General features: G+C 43.6%; 1 long non-coding RNA gene across 1 annotated transcript; it reads left to right on the plus strand.

Moving 5' to 3' along the window:
- The first annotated feature begins 5,795 nt into the window (after positions 1-5,795).
- On the plus strand, positions 5,796-14,450 carry LOC102547190 (uncharacterized). Its single transcript, XR_015643103.1, has 4 exons — positions 5,796-6,190; positions 7,076-7,151; positions 12,633-12,727; positions 14,237-14,450. It is a non-coding gene; the product is annotated as an uncharacterized LOC102547190 (long non-coding RNA).
- Positions 14,451-14,650: the final 200 nt, after the last annotated feature.

Consider the following 14,650-nt stretch of genomic DNA (forward strand, 5'->3'; position numbering starts at 1 on the left):
GCAAGTCTCTGAGGAATGTTGGGTTTGGGAGTGATAGGCTGGGCTGAGGTTCCTTAGTGTAGACCCTGGGGTGGAGGCCGGAGGCTGCCCAGAATGGACATCAGGGAGTGTCTCAAAACTTATTTTAAAAAATAGCTTTGGATCGTCCTTCTTCTTGGCTATTTGTTTGAGAAGCCAAGGTGAGAAAAAACAGAAAGTGGCTTGGAGAGGAGGTTCAGCTGTAAGAAATGCCTGTGCTCTTGCAGAAGCCTGGAGTTCAGTCCCCAGAGCTCGCACTGGGTGGATTACAAACGCCTGTAAGTCCAGGGGAATCTCTCTTCTGCACTCCTAAGGCACCACATGCATGTACGTGTGCATATCCACACACGTACACATACATAGAGTTTAAAAATGTTAAAAATGAAAAATAGCTGGCAGTAAACAAAGGGGCAGAAATGTCGAGATAAAGAGGAAGAGTGAATCACAGCAAAAGCTGTGTCCTAGTACCATGGCAAGACGGACGGGGAGTGCCATGCAAACCTGTCTTTGTTTTCCCACAGTCTGGCAAAGCAGGGATGGTCGGAGAAGATGAAGACACTCTAGTGAACTTCAAAAGAGTTGGTTACAAGGAAAGGCAGAGACTAGCAGAGACCAACGGGTGTGTGCTCAGAGCCTTTGGCTTGGAGTCCACTGTGGCTGCGGTTGGCTCTTTACAAAGCCTCTTTGTTTATCTTTGCTTGCTGTCCTTGGCATCTTATCTCTTCTCTCTCTCCCTCTTAGCCCGCCACACTGGGGGCCATCGAAATAGGATGGACTTGCTTTTTCTTCAGGTTCACCCTGTGCTTACTGACTAACCTGACAGCCCTCAGCCTCTCCCAGGATCCTGGCACCTCTTATCTCTATGGTAACGGAAGGCATGGTGATGCTGGGGATTTGCCTCAGAGAGTTGGCCGGAACAAGCTGCTTTCCTGGGATAGCTTGTCCTTTTGCAGTTAACGGAGCTGCCTGGGGAGAGGTGCTTCCCCCAGCAGGGTGACAGGCAGCCTCCAGATGCGGGCACTTGGCAATCTGAGCTGAATGTCTCCGGGAAAATATGATGTAATTAACAGAGCCTCGGCAGCTGGAACGATTCCGTACCGCACATTGATTTTCCATGTCTCCTATTTACTTTCGCTTTTTTAAACCATCCAGAGTGACAGGAAATCAAAGCATTATAATGGTGTGCATGAGGGCCACAGTGCTAGGTCAGCATTTCCTTGCGAAATTCTGAAATTAATCAGTTCACGATCACTCTGCCATCCCTTCCCACTCTTAAATTAAGTTGGTCTCCAAAATGCTAAGAAATAGTAATGTGGTTTTGGATATTAAAAAATCAATTGCACTATTGTAGAACTTGAGAGGACTGCTGAGAGTGGGGAGTAGTCACCCCAAAGCATAGCCAGAGTCAGGCTCAATGTGAGGGTGGGAAAGACACCCGAGGACAAAGGGGCACTCTGTTCACTCTTCACAAGTTTCCAGGGCTCAGAAATGTTACCAGGTGGAACAAGAGAAAGGAATCTTGGTTTGAGTTTAAATTTCTTTTTAATAAAACAACAAACGACAAACAAACAAAAATCCCATTATATGTGTTATTCTGTGTATATGAGTGTGTGTGTATGTGTGTGTGTGTGAGTGTGTGTATGTGTGAGTGTGTGTATATGTGTATATGAGTGTGTGTGAATGTGTATGTGTGTGAGTGTGCATTTGTGTGAGTATGTGTGTATGTGTGTGTATGTATGTGTGTATGTATATGAGTATGTGTGAGTGTGTGAATATGTTTATGTGTGTGTGAGTATATATGTGTGAGTATGTATATGTGTGTGTGTGAGTGGGTGTATGTGTATGTGTGTGTGTATGTGTGTGAGTGTGTGTATGTGAGTGAGTGTGAGTGTATGTGTGTGAGTGTGAGTGTGTGTATGTGTGTGAGTGTGTATGGGTATATGTATGTATATGAGTACGTGTGAGTGTGTGAATGTGTTTATGTGTGCATGAGTGTGTGTATGTGTGTACGTGTATGTGTGTGTATGTGTGGACTGTGTGTGGGTGTGTGTATGTGAGTGTGTGTGAGTGTGTGTATGTGTGTGAGTGTGTGTATGTGTGTGAGTGTGTGTATGTGTGTGAGTGTGTGTATGTGTGAGAATGTGTGTATGTGTGTGAGTGTGTGTATGTGTGTGAGTGTATATGTATGTATATGAGTATGTGTGAGTGTGTATATATGTGTGCGTGCATGAGTGTGTGTATGTGTGTATGAGTGTGTGTGAGTGTATGCATGAGTGTGTATGTGAGAGTGTATGTGTGTGAGTATGTGTATGTGTGTATGTGTGTGTGAGTGTGTGCATATGTGTGTGAATGTGTGCATGTGTGTGAGTATGTAAGTGTGTGTGTTCACTTATATGCTATGGCACATGTGTGGATGTCAGAGGATAACTTGCAAATATCATCTGTCTTCCACTCTGTGGGTTCCAGAGATCAGATGTAGGTGACAAGGCTTGGAGGAACGTCCCTTTTCCTGCTGAGCCACTTCACCAGCCCCTGTATCTTGTCCATCATTAAATGAAGGGTGTAAGTTTCCCACTGCACTTTTTCATGGAGTGTCCTGCAAAGCGGGGCTGCTCTTCTCATAGTCTATCACTACTAGTACCCACCCTGACAGGGACAGGAATATTGGGTTAATTTTATTCTGGATTCCTTAAAATTCTGGGCAAGGGTAAAGAATTGGGTTAGCAGGCACAGGGTACTGCTGCTAAGGACCCAGAGACCCAAGTCTGATCCTCAGGACACACAGGGTGGAGAGAGAGAATAGACTCCCCATCAGTTGTCCTCTAACCTCTATTACTGTGCAGTGGCACACGTGTGTCCACATACTTACATATAATTAATAAATAATAAAAAATGAGGTAAGAATAATGCTTGACAAAGCAGGCAGGGAGCTGTGCTGGTGGAAGGCTACTAGCTTTGGATCTGTTTGATACAGGGTTAAATTTCATTTAGTCGTGGCAGGTGGCAGGTCTCGGTCACAGTGATCAACACACTTTTATTTGTCTTCTTTATTGAGTCAAATTTTGTAAATAGGAAAATTGAGAAAAGAAGAAAATTTCCCATAATCATACCATTCAAACACAATAGGTCTATTGCTTCTTGGCCTGTTATTTGGGGTCATTTTCAAATTCTGCATTTTGATAGGATGCACACACAATGTGCAAAGAAGTTTGCTGTTTGGTTTCACTTTCTAGATGTCAGGAACCCTCTCCCATGCTATTCCTAGCTTCAGTAAATGTCTGGTTAATTGCCGTCTGAGCAGCTGGAACAGTTCAGTCCTTCATATGGATTTTCCATGAGTTCTGCAAAAGTAGAGACACCCCATTATTTTTAACTATTTCTGTATCTGTTGCAATCAATCAAAACCATTTTTCAATATAATTAATCCCATGATAACCATTTTAACATGCAACACTTTTCCATATAGGAGAACAGTTCTTCAGACTAAATCCCAGATATTTCTCAGTCTCTGTGAAAATTGTGTGGTTCTTCATTCTTCTTGCTGCTCTTCGCAACTTCGATGTGAGTGTGTCATCTGAGATGCTCGAGGGACGATGCTCTTAAAGGGTGCTGTGTGTGGAGGTCACATGTGCTGCACCACAAGAGCTTTATGCAGGCAGTTCTGTGATGCAAGGGAATTGCTCAGAAATCACCATTTTCAAACCTAAAGGTCTTTTGCCTACTGTGGTTGACACTCTGAAGTCACTTCATTCTAAGCCATTTCTTTTCAGTATGCAACAATGTATTCTTTGTCTGCTTAAAACGTTCTACTTCATCAAACCTTAGAAAGATAATTCTCATCACGGCCGCTTGGTTGGGCTCTGAGTTTGAAGAGGTTGTATCTCTCTCTCTTCCGTATTCTACAGAATTTTGTGGGCATGCCTTTGCTGGGAATAACACCTTTGGCAAGTAGAAACATTCTGAGTTGAAGGAAAGTACACTTTCTAGGAAGAGAGTACGAGCCTAGAGACGTGGAGGGAGAATGGTACCAAGGAGTCCCAGCAGCAGATGTTCTGGGTATTGAAACTCCCACCAGAACAGCTGCGGCAATGTAGAATCACATCTGGGCGTGTGACGTAGCTGCATCATTACCTACCAACAGCAAAACAGCCAGATGCTTCCAATTCATTTTAAGGATCAAGCTTAAGGTCAGAACCTGTGAAAAGTCCCCACTTCCCAACCAAGAGCTTATCAATTGCCGTGACAGTTCCTGCAGATCTACCCTCCTGGGCACCTTAAGGAGCTGGTTGCAGCAGGTAGGGAGCACAGCTGCCATGCACCCAGACCCATGGCTCCAGGCTCCGGCTGTCTGACTGGAGAATGAAGCCATCAAAATTCTTCCACACAATGGCTGCAGCAGGGCTTGTCACAATTTGAGAAGCTTCCTGGGTGTGTGTGTGTGTGATTTTTTTCTCCTCTAGATCTTGGGGCTCTATCTGTCTCTCTCTGTCTCTCTCTGCTCTGTCTCTCTCTGCTCTGTCTCTCTCTGCTCTGTCTCTCTCTCTCTCTGTCTCTCTCTCTGTCTCTCTCTCTCTCTCTCTCTCTCTCTCTCTCTGTCTCTCTCTCAGTAAAAGGGGGAAAACATCCGTCTTTCTCTCACACCTTTTGCTTTTTTCTCTAATCTCCTACTCACAATTTCCTTCTAGGTCACTTGAGCATCTAACCACTTTCTGGTAGCAGAAAGTCAAGTGGAGCAGAAAATTCTTTGGTCTTGGAAGTGACTACTGTGGGCTTTGACTGCATCTCTCTCATCTCCTGTCATCGTTCTAGGGCTATGTGGATGCAGAAGTCACTGCTGATAATACCTGACATCTGGGAAGACAGTTTGCTTATTAAAGTGCTTTCCTTGGGAGTAAAAAGACTCATTTAATGCCCTAGAGCCCGTGAAAAATTGTCAAGGTCTGGCAGCGTGTTCTCTATGCTAGAGAGGGAGAGGCAGGATCTCTGCGGCTTCTGCTTAGCTTCTCTTGCCTGGTCTGTGAACTACAGACCAGTGTGAGACTCTGTCTCAAAGGAGGTAGGTAGCATTTTTGAGTCAAAGCTTTCCCTCTGGCTACCACATACATGGACATTCATGTGCACATACACATTAAGAAAAAAAAGTGGCTCTTGGGGCAGGACTCCATGCATCAACCCATGACTGATGATAGCCTTTAACCCTCTTCCTCACACCCCTGTTACTGTCAGGAGGGCAGGTCCTTGAGGGAGTACCATCCCACAGATATATCTCAACCTTGCATCTTTCCTTGTGTACAACCTTAGGTTAAAGGTTTCTCTCAGGAGCAGCCTGTGTGACTGCTCCCTCTGATGGAATAAGGAGAAGTTGACTAGAAACATTTGGTGACAGAAGACTCGTCCTCCTGTATGGAGCATTAGTGATCACAAGTGCCCAGAGAAACAATAGTCACATAAGGCTTGAAAACGCTACAAAACAGTGCATAGAACCTGTGAATTTCGATGTCACGCACCTTCTTTTTAAAGATTTACTTTGTTAAATTGTGTTTGTTTGAGTATATGCACAGATCAGTAAAAGAGCCTCAGACGCGTTGGAACTAGTGTTACAGGCAGGTCGGGCAATCTGATGGGTGCCGGGAACTGAACTCTGATCCTCTGCAGGAGCAGTATGAGCTCTTAACCAGTGAACTTCTCCGGCACTTCCCACATTCTGAAAAATGCGGTGCCCACTTAGTCACCGCATTCTCTAAGCCGTGTTCTTGGCAACGGCAGCTTCTGTTTTTAGAAACGGAGGCAACGCTCTTCACATAGAGCTTGTAAATGTGAGAGGACAAGGCATGGTCTCATCTGGTGGTTCAAATCCATCCCTTGCCTTGCTGTTCAGAGAACCCCCATTGGGTATTCTACCATAGAAACAAACTCCTGAGAGAGATCCCGTGTTGGTGATGCGGGTCCATCACCCAAGTTTCCTGGGAGCCTGGGGCTAAAGGATCACAAGGCCAAGGCCATCTTGGCTGACTTCATGAGACGCTGTCTTCAAATAAAAAGCAAATGAAGACAGGCGGTGCAGCCTCCTGGCATAACGCATACCCAGCATACATGAGGCCTTGGGTCCAGTTCCCGGTACTGGGAGCAGATGGTGAGGAGAGTAATATCGAAGACATTTAATGCAATTTTTGTGAGTGTTTCTTTTTCTTCATTTTTTGAGAAAGTGTGAAGAGAGCAAGAGAATAGTCAAATGAATATAAAGTCGGATCAATGTAGAAAATGTTCTAAAACAGTATGAACTGGGTCGTGCTCACAGCCTGAAGGGTTCTGAGTTTTCTTCACATTCAAATTCTAATACTTTTGATCCATGTCCCCACCCCTACCCCAATGAGGTTTTGGACATCTCCTCTCACTGCAGGCCTAACCAAGAGTCCAACCAAATCCAGGTTGTATGTTACTCAATATAGTGACTCTCTGAACATGGCTTTCTTCCCCTCTTCATGCCTTTCCTCTAAACCCCAAGGCCTTGGGATGTTTCTCTTTTACTCTATCTGGAATCTTTTGAACCTTTCTAAATACATCCAGAATTCCCACTCCTAAACCAATCCATTGCCGAGGAAGGGTTGACCCTGACTGTTGAACTTTAAGGCATCAATTTTGTGGTGCTCCACATCATACACAAAACCACATGGTAAAGCCTCAGAGTTCTTCTCTGTTGCTTGAATGTTGCTTAATCCCACTCCACCCATGCTAGATCCTCAATGCTCCTATAGCTTTTAGCACACAACTCCTTAAATATCCCTTTTCTCTGTTAAGTCATTGTTACCATAGAATAGAAGATACTCACTACAAGTTATTTAATGTGTTAATGCTTTAGAAATGAGTTTGTCAGGACTAAGGCATCAACAACATTCCTAAGAGTCTAGCAATTTCTCAGTTGACAGTTTGTAGCCCTCACAGATAGAGCCTAACAAGACAAATATGATTCAGAAGCATATAGGTGTGTTTAAGAAGCCAAACTTTAGTCCTGAATCTCAACCCATAGGGCTGACTGCATACACCCATGTCTTTCCAGAGATCACCAGTATGGATCTGATGGGACCCTTCTTGCCTGCAGTTGTTCAATGGGAATTGGCTTGTGACTGTCTCAGGTTCGTGTTGCCCCAGCTTCCCAGAATGGAAGAGATATTCCTTAGTTTTAATGTTATTTTTCTCAGCTATGAGTTTTTCTTACATTTCTGGCAAGAAGTTTCTTTCACCTGTTTTCTCAAATGCCCCTCTTCTATTTTTGGCAAAAGAGCACCATGCCTAGTCTTCTGCAGCCTTCTTTTGTTGTTTGAATGTCACCAGAAAGTACTAACTTGTCCACTCTCCACCCCATGTATCTGTTCTCAGATTTCCTTCCACATGCATTTATACATTTACTATGTGTTTTACTTTTGGTGTGTGTGTGTGTGTGTGTGTGTGTGTGTGTGTGTGTGTGTGTGAGAGAGAGAGAGAGAGAGAGAGAGAGAGAGAGAGAGAGGAGGGGTATGGGTGTTGTGTGTGGTGTATATTGTGCACAAAGATATGTTTTCCCATGCAGAGCTATTTGGAGGCCAGGAGGTGACTTCAGATGGTCCGCCTCAATTGCTTCTACCTCCTACCCTTTTATTGAAAAAAATTGCTCCTCCCTTCTTTTGGCTAGGCTGGTTGGCCAGCAGGGATCACAGGAACCCCTCTCTTCTCCCCACCTACCAACAGTAGGGTTATAGGTTCATAACTGCATGTCTGGTTCTAGTGTACATACCGGGATCTGAACTCAGGTCACCATGTTTTCTCACTTCGCCCACTGGGCCATCTTCCATCTTCACAGTCCTTCTTTATCACTGTTTCCACATTCATTTAGTATGAAGTTATTTTCTTAAAAATATAGTCATCCACCATGTTCTCAGGTTACACACACACACACACACACACACACACACACGCACGCACACACGTGCACTCACACACGCAGTCTATGCCCATGTATACACAAAGAGAATAAAATGTGAAAATATTTTACAATAATGTACAGAATTTATGTAGACTTGCATCCAAAAATAGAGACTTGTGTTATGGCATTTACATAGCATTTAGTATTATAAGGAGTGGAGAGGTGACTTAAATAGGAAGATGAACATAGATTATGCACAATACTATATCCCATTATATGAGGGACCCCGGAATCTTGAATTTGGAAATGGTTGGGGAAAATGTCATTAATTCCCCCATAGATGTCATGGACAAATTATACTTTTATGAACACATTGAAAAGAGCACCGGGGTGGAAGCTCAGACCCAGCACCTCTCTTCCCTCATCCTTGTCTCTCTGCACTGAGAAGGCCCTCCTGTTCTGGAAGCTATTTGTCTTAGGGCCTGCCCAGTTATAACACTTTGCTAAGAGTCTCACCTTATCTAGTTTAGTTTAGACACTATCTGTTTATTCCACACCACAGTAATGAAGATTTCTCTCCAGTCTTCTTGGTCTTCTCTCGGCATTACTGTGGGCCCCGCTTCCCGTCTGTGCTGAGCATTTAGACTATTTGGCTCTGAGCCTATTGTTTTCCCTGGGATAAACCATCTATACATTTACCTTTAGTTCTCTGGACTTTCCTCCACATAAAACTTATATTCACCTGCATTTCCGTTTTCTTCTGTGAACCACTCATTGATGTTCCATGACCTTATGTCATCTCCTCTCAGGAACATCTCCACAGATGCATCAAATGAGCCCAAATGATCCTACCTGCCGCATCCCACTGCCAACTGGGACACATTTTCCTAACTCCCTTGGTCTTCAGGTCCCTAGGACCTGACATTTGGGCTGCTTCATCTTGCTTTACTCTAGAATTTATTCCCTCCTTTCTCATTTCTTGTATTTCAGTTTTGTTCCATCTCGGCAACTGATGGGATGCTGCTTAAAACATTAACTCTATCTAGGTAGCTTTGTGAGTAAGGGCCCGCAGAAGGGATCTTCTGTTGATCCCTGTCACCTCAAGTATTCTTTATCTTCTGTTATGCTGGGGGAATAGGCTAGCATAACGGACACCCAGCTGCCTTGTGCTGGTCTCAGTGTTGCTGGGGAGAGGCGAGGAGCCATCTCTAGTCTTTGTTTTCTGTGATGGACTCTCCTTTCTGCAGAGCAGTAATCTTTCCTAGTGCTGATCTTTGAGATTTCACAATGTTACACTGCTGTTGCTTTTTGAATGTAACATTCTTACTCTCTAGAAATGTGCCTTTCACATCTCAGAAGTCAAGCAGTGGTTGGGTTACTTTTTACTTATTTTTTTTCTCTCAGTTTTATCTTACCACATTCCTTTTGCTTTTTTGAGTCATGGTTTCACCATGTAGCTTTGGCCAGCCAGGAAGTCACTGTACAGACCAGGTTGGCTTCAAACTTACAGAGGTAGACCTATCTAGACCTACTAAGTGTTGGGATTAAATGCCACCATGCTTAGCTGTTTTCCTGGACTTTCAGAACCTGAGCACATCGGATGGAGGCTCAAAAGTTCCCCATCCCATGGTCTATTTCTTTGACTTTTAAAGGAGAGTTGATAATCTTGGCTTCCCAGTGGTCCACTGAAGACTTCACTTGGCACTTTGTGCAACTCCTGTATTCTCCTTTGCCCTCTGAGTGTACTCTTAAACTACCCAATCCTGGTTTCACGCAAATGATCTATTCTAAAAACTTCCTGATGAGAATTACTATGAAGTTTTTATTTTGTCCCCTCTCCTGCTTCTGTTTCTTAGCTGCTCGATCAATGATGGTATATAGACAGATGATAAATAGATGATAGAGAATGTGTTTATTTTTTGCCCTCTGCTATAGTTGATGCCTTCTTCAAATGTTGCAGTACCTGCATACCTGCCATAGTTTAAGAAATGGTCTTATATTCAGTCCACAGGAGACTGATGCCCCTGGCAACTGGCCTCTCTGTAGATAGTGTAAAAAAGGAGCTGACTGTGTGAATGGGGCAACTGATCCCACAGAAGGTATTGGGAAAATGTAAACAGGATTATTTGATGAAGATCTCAAATGGAGTCTTTGCAATTTTTCCCCTGAATACCAATCTGCTGCTTGCAGAATCACCTTTTTTTCTGCCTTGAACGTACATACCTGAACTCTTTATTCAGGAGCATTTGGAACCAACTTTTATCCATGGGCTTTACTTTGAGCCCAGAATCCTTTTGTCTGCTAAGACTGGATCCTCTCTGGTTCCAGTTCCCTTAAGTTTGTCCTTGCATGGATGAAGGAAGAGACCAGCTGATGGAGGCTGGCAGGAAAGGGCTACGTAGTGCCTGGTGGGCTGTGGGGGTAAGGGAAGAGACAGAGAAGTCATGTGTGAGTGCAGACTCTGTTGCAGGTCCTGCCCTACCCACCTCCCAGGGGATGCTCAGTGTGAGGACTCATCATCTCCAGGTTCTGCAGGTGAACCAAATGTACTTGGATTCCAGATATTTTCGCTCCATTCTACTCTGCTCTTGTTGTTTTTCTACCGTGTTTTTTCCCCCAAATGTTTTGACAGCTGCCCAGTTGTTCACTGTTGTGTTCTCTCTTGTGTATGCATTTATAAGTATTTAATTTCTCTCTTGTCATTTCAGAAAGATTTTAGATGGAGAATAGACTAACAGGTTTACTCTAACAAATTTAAGAAAAATATTGTTCTTTTTAATATGACATCCAGAAATAGGGGTGATGTGTGTGTGTGTGTGTGTGTGTGTGTGTGTGAGAGAGAGAGAGAGAGAGAGAGAGAGAGAGAGAGAGAGAGAGAGAGAGAGAGAGAGAGATTTATAGTAACTAAGAACTTCACATACTTTCAAGTCACTATCTCAGGAGCGGCCACTTGAATTTCTGGCCTCTGTGAATCCTTCACTGTGCCAGGCTCCAGTGAGGCTGGGGCTAAGAGACCTCAGAGAATTGTCTCCCCTCGAGCAGCTGCTGCAACATCAGGAGTCTGGAAGGCCAGCTTCTGGGAGGGCTTTGTATAATTAATTGGGGTCTGCAGTTGGACTCCTCTTATCTCTCTGTGATATTCACACTCACCCGAACTGCTGATGTTCTTAAAGGAAGAAAATAAATGAAGAGACAAAGGCTCCTTGTCCTAGAAATCTTGTCACACAGAAATGGCCTCAAGAGAGACTCCTTCCCTTATCTACCAGATGTGACTTGAGGGGGTCTGTTAATAGCCAATATTTGTGAAATTTCACAGACTTTTAAAAAAGAGAATAGAAGTGATACTTGTTAAAAACAAATAAAAACAGCCAAGGACCAGGCACACTGTCCGGAGTAGCTGAGCTGTGGCCTCAGCCCAGGACAGACAGGGACAGCTTGAGAAAACACGGTAGGCAAACACAATGGAGCGTTCTTTAGCATCAGAGAGAAGTTAAATTACAGAGTTTTCAGGAAATGAGTGAAATTGGAAGACATGATGCTGAGTAGAATACACCAGACCTGGCAAGACAAGTGCCACATCAAATGGCTTCTCTCCTATGTTGCAGCTGAACGGTGTCAACTGAGGGTAGATTGGAAAAATGTTTATGAGGTATTGGGAAGCTTGGGCAGCAGGGAAAAAAACAGGATGGTGTTGATCAGGACTCGGTACATGTATGTGTAGAAATGCCATACTGACCCCAAGTAATATATATTAATATATGTGTAATACATGTTTAAATAATTAAACATTATAGTGTCATATAAAATAGCTTAAGAACTAAACCGTTATATCTCCCTATTCAAATAAAACCCCACAAGACCCACAAACTACTCCAGAGAAGACCCCCTTTCTCTATTTAAGTTGAATGAAATGACCTTGCTTGTTAGCAGCTGGATTTTAAAGATCAATTAAGGATATATCAGGAACTGATATGTGACCACTGTTACACTCTTCTCTTTGAAATTGTTGTGCATTGTGGGAAATGTGACATCAGGGAGTTAAGGTTAAGACTTCTATATTGGTTCAGACAAAATGTGGCAGGAATCCAGATACTACTTTATACAAGGATGCCAGTCACCAAGTCCTCAAATTTCTAACTCCCAGAGCCTCAGCATGGGACCCCCATTGAAGTTAAGACTTTAAAGGGGAAATTGGGATTGATGAGGTCACATGAGTGGGGACCTCCTGCTGTCCTGCTCATAAGAGGAAGAAATATAGACATGTTGTGAGTTGCCAGGGCTGCAACATAGAGAAGGCTTGTGAAGGCATGGCAGGAAGGGAGCCACCTGCAAGCCAAACACATAGAGCCTCAGAGGAAGCCACATCTGCTGACACATTTGTCTGGAATTTTATCATTTCAGCTCTGTTAGAGAATGAATTTCTGTGGTTTAAACTATACAACGTATGGTATCTCTTGTTATAGCATCTTGGGCAAATGAACACAGCTTGTTTTTTAATTTATATTTGATTTAAAACTGGATACGAAAAGACCAATAAACAATATTAATAAGACACTCCTTAAACCTACTCTTTGGTTACCCCCTGCAATGCAAACATTAGACCCTTGCTGTAGACTCCCCTTTGGGCATCTCTATCCTCAGGGAAGGCTTCCTGATATGGAGGCGCTGTGCAATGAACTTGAGAGTCCATTCTGCAATTTTATCATCATCCCAGATAGAAACCAACCTGGAGGGGATCAGTGCGGTGGACATCTTGAGAGACTGCCTCTCACAGAGAAGATTCTTCATTGACTGAGCCCTTGCAGACATGTAAGTGGCTGACTTTTGTAACCAGGTTGGGAAAGAAATACAATAGTTTTTTCTTTTAACCATATGCTAAAAGTGCTTGTTACAGGCCAATAATGAGGCCAAGAAAACACTTGTATATTGGTTTGTCTGGACATAAACCAGGAGATTGTATACTGTCACAACATACCAAAGACCAACAAAGCAAGTCAGAACATCACGTTCGTTGTGTCATCACCTCAGTGTCATGCTGTTAGCACAGTGCTCATGCTAACCCAAGCCCTAGATCCAACCAGTGAATGACCAAGAATAAAACTGAGGGCTGGGGAGGAGGCTCAGCGGGCAGATCGCTTGTTTTCTGTGTGAAATGTCCTGAGTTTCATTCCTAGTGCTCACATCAGAAGCTAGATTTGGTAGTTGCGTGCCTCTATTCTCTACAAGATAGCAACACAGGAAGCAGGGACAGGTGGACCCTGAAACTTCCTGGCAGATAGCCTTATAAATAGGCTTATTTATAAGTTCAAGACCAAAAGGAGACCTTGTCTCAAACAAAAGATGGTTGTTGCCTTCTGCCTTCCACATGTATACACTCATGTGTGCATGAGTACCTTGCACCCACATGTGCACCCCTACACACCCATACAGAATGAAACTGAAGAATTACAAACTCAGACTGAGAAAAGAAAAATAGATGTACACTGGCACACACATGCATACATTCTCAAACATCTGTACACACGTGTCATGCACATGTGTATGCACATGTTCATACACACACACATAGACACTGACATACAGAGAGAGACACACAGATACACACAGATACACACAGATACACACAGATACACACACACAGAGAGAGAGAGAGACAGAGACAGAGAGAGAGAGAGACAGACAGAGAGAGAGAGAGAGAGAGAGAGAGAGAGAGAGAGAGAGAGAGAGAGAGAAGCATGGGTGGGAAAGAAAGCAGTAGACAGAAGGAGAGTGTGTTCTGTGAGACTGTCATTCCCCAGGAGAGCTTGGGTACCATGGTTTGTCATTCCTATCACTTTGCCCTCACCACCTCTGGTTCTGTTTACACCCAGAGACTGTGTGAGATTTTAAGGAAGCCCATGTGAGCTTGCACATGTGATGTGCTTTCTAATGGGTATTCATGATTTGACTGAAATGGAACAAAAGGGACATGGAACAAGTTAATATTTTCATGTTTGATTGACCTAGCAGGTATACCTCAGACTCATTCCGCTGTGAGCTGGAGGCCTCATTCAGGCAGAAGAAGCAGTGTGAGAACTGAAGTCTGACAGTGGCCAGCCACGATGAGGCAGGGTGTGGGGGTTGCTCATTCTTGTAGGTTAAGTCTTTTCTGCAAGCATGGCGCTTCTCTGGTGCTTGTTAAATACCGTATTTATGTCATGTGTTTGTATACAGTGGGATTAGGGGACCAAACTGAATCACTGCTGATAGTTGCTTGAAGGGATGTTTGACTAGGAGATTTACACAGTGTTCTTAATAATCTTTTTTATTTATTTATAGAATGTTATCATTCCAAACATACAGAGCTGCCATCCCCAAGGAGAGATGCTTTCTATTTGAGGCTCACCAGCTCTGCATGCTGATTTTCGAAGAGATAAAAAGAGCATCTGGCCAGCATAGCACAGACTCGCTTCCCCTCCCTCCTCATTATATGAAGAGTGGATGAGATTTTTGCTTCATTTCTATTTATACAAATAAAGACAGCAGTCTGGGAGATGTGTCACACTGGCATGAAGCGCCACCGATCTTGCTGGGTCGAAATGTACATGTTCCATTAACAATAATTATAGTGTATAATTAAGGTTTGGGTTCCCAAGTGGGTCTCTGTAGCTTCCTCAAATAGTCATGGGGTTAGGAAAGACATAGGAAACTAAATAGATACCTCCATATTCTCCCAACAGTTGCCCAACTCTT

Source organism: Rattus norvegicus, chromosome 18, assembly GCF_021556685.1.
Source record: "Rattus norvegicus strain SHRSP/BbbUtx chromosome 18, alternate assembly SHRSP_T2T, whole genome shotgun sequence".
NCBI lineage: Eukaryota > Metazoa > Chordata > Mammalia > Rodentia > Muridae > Rattus > Rattus norvegicus.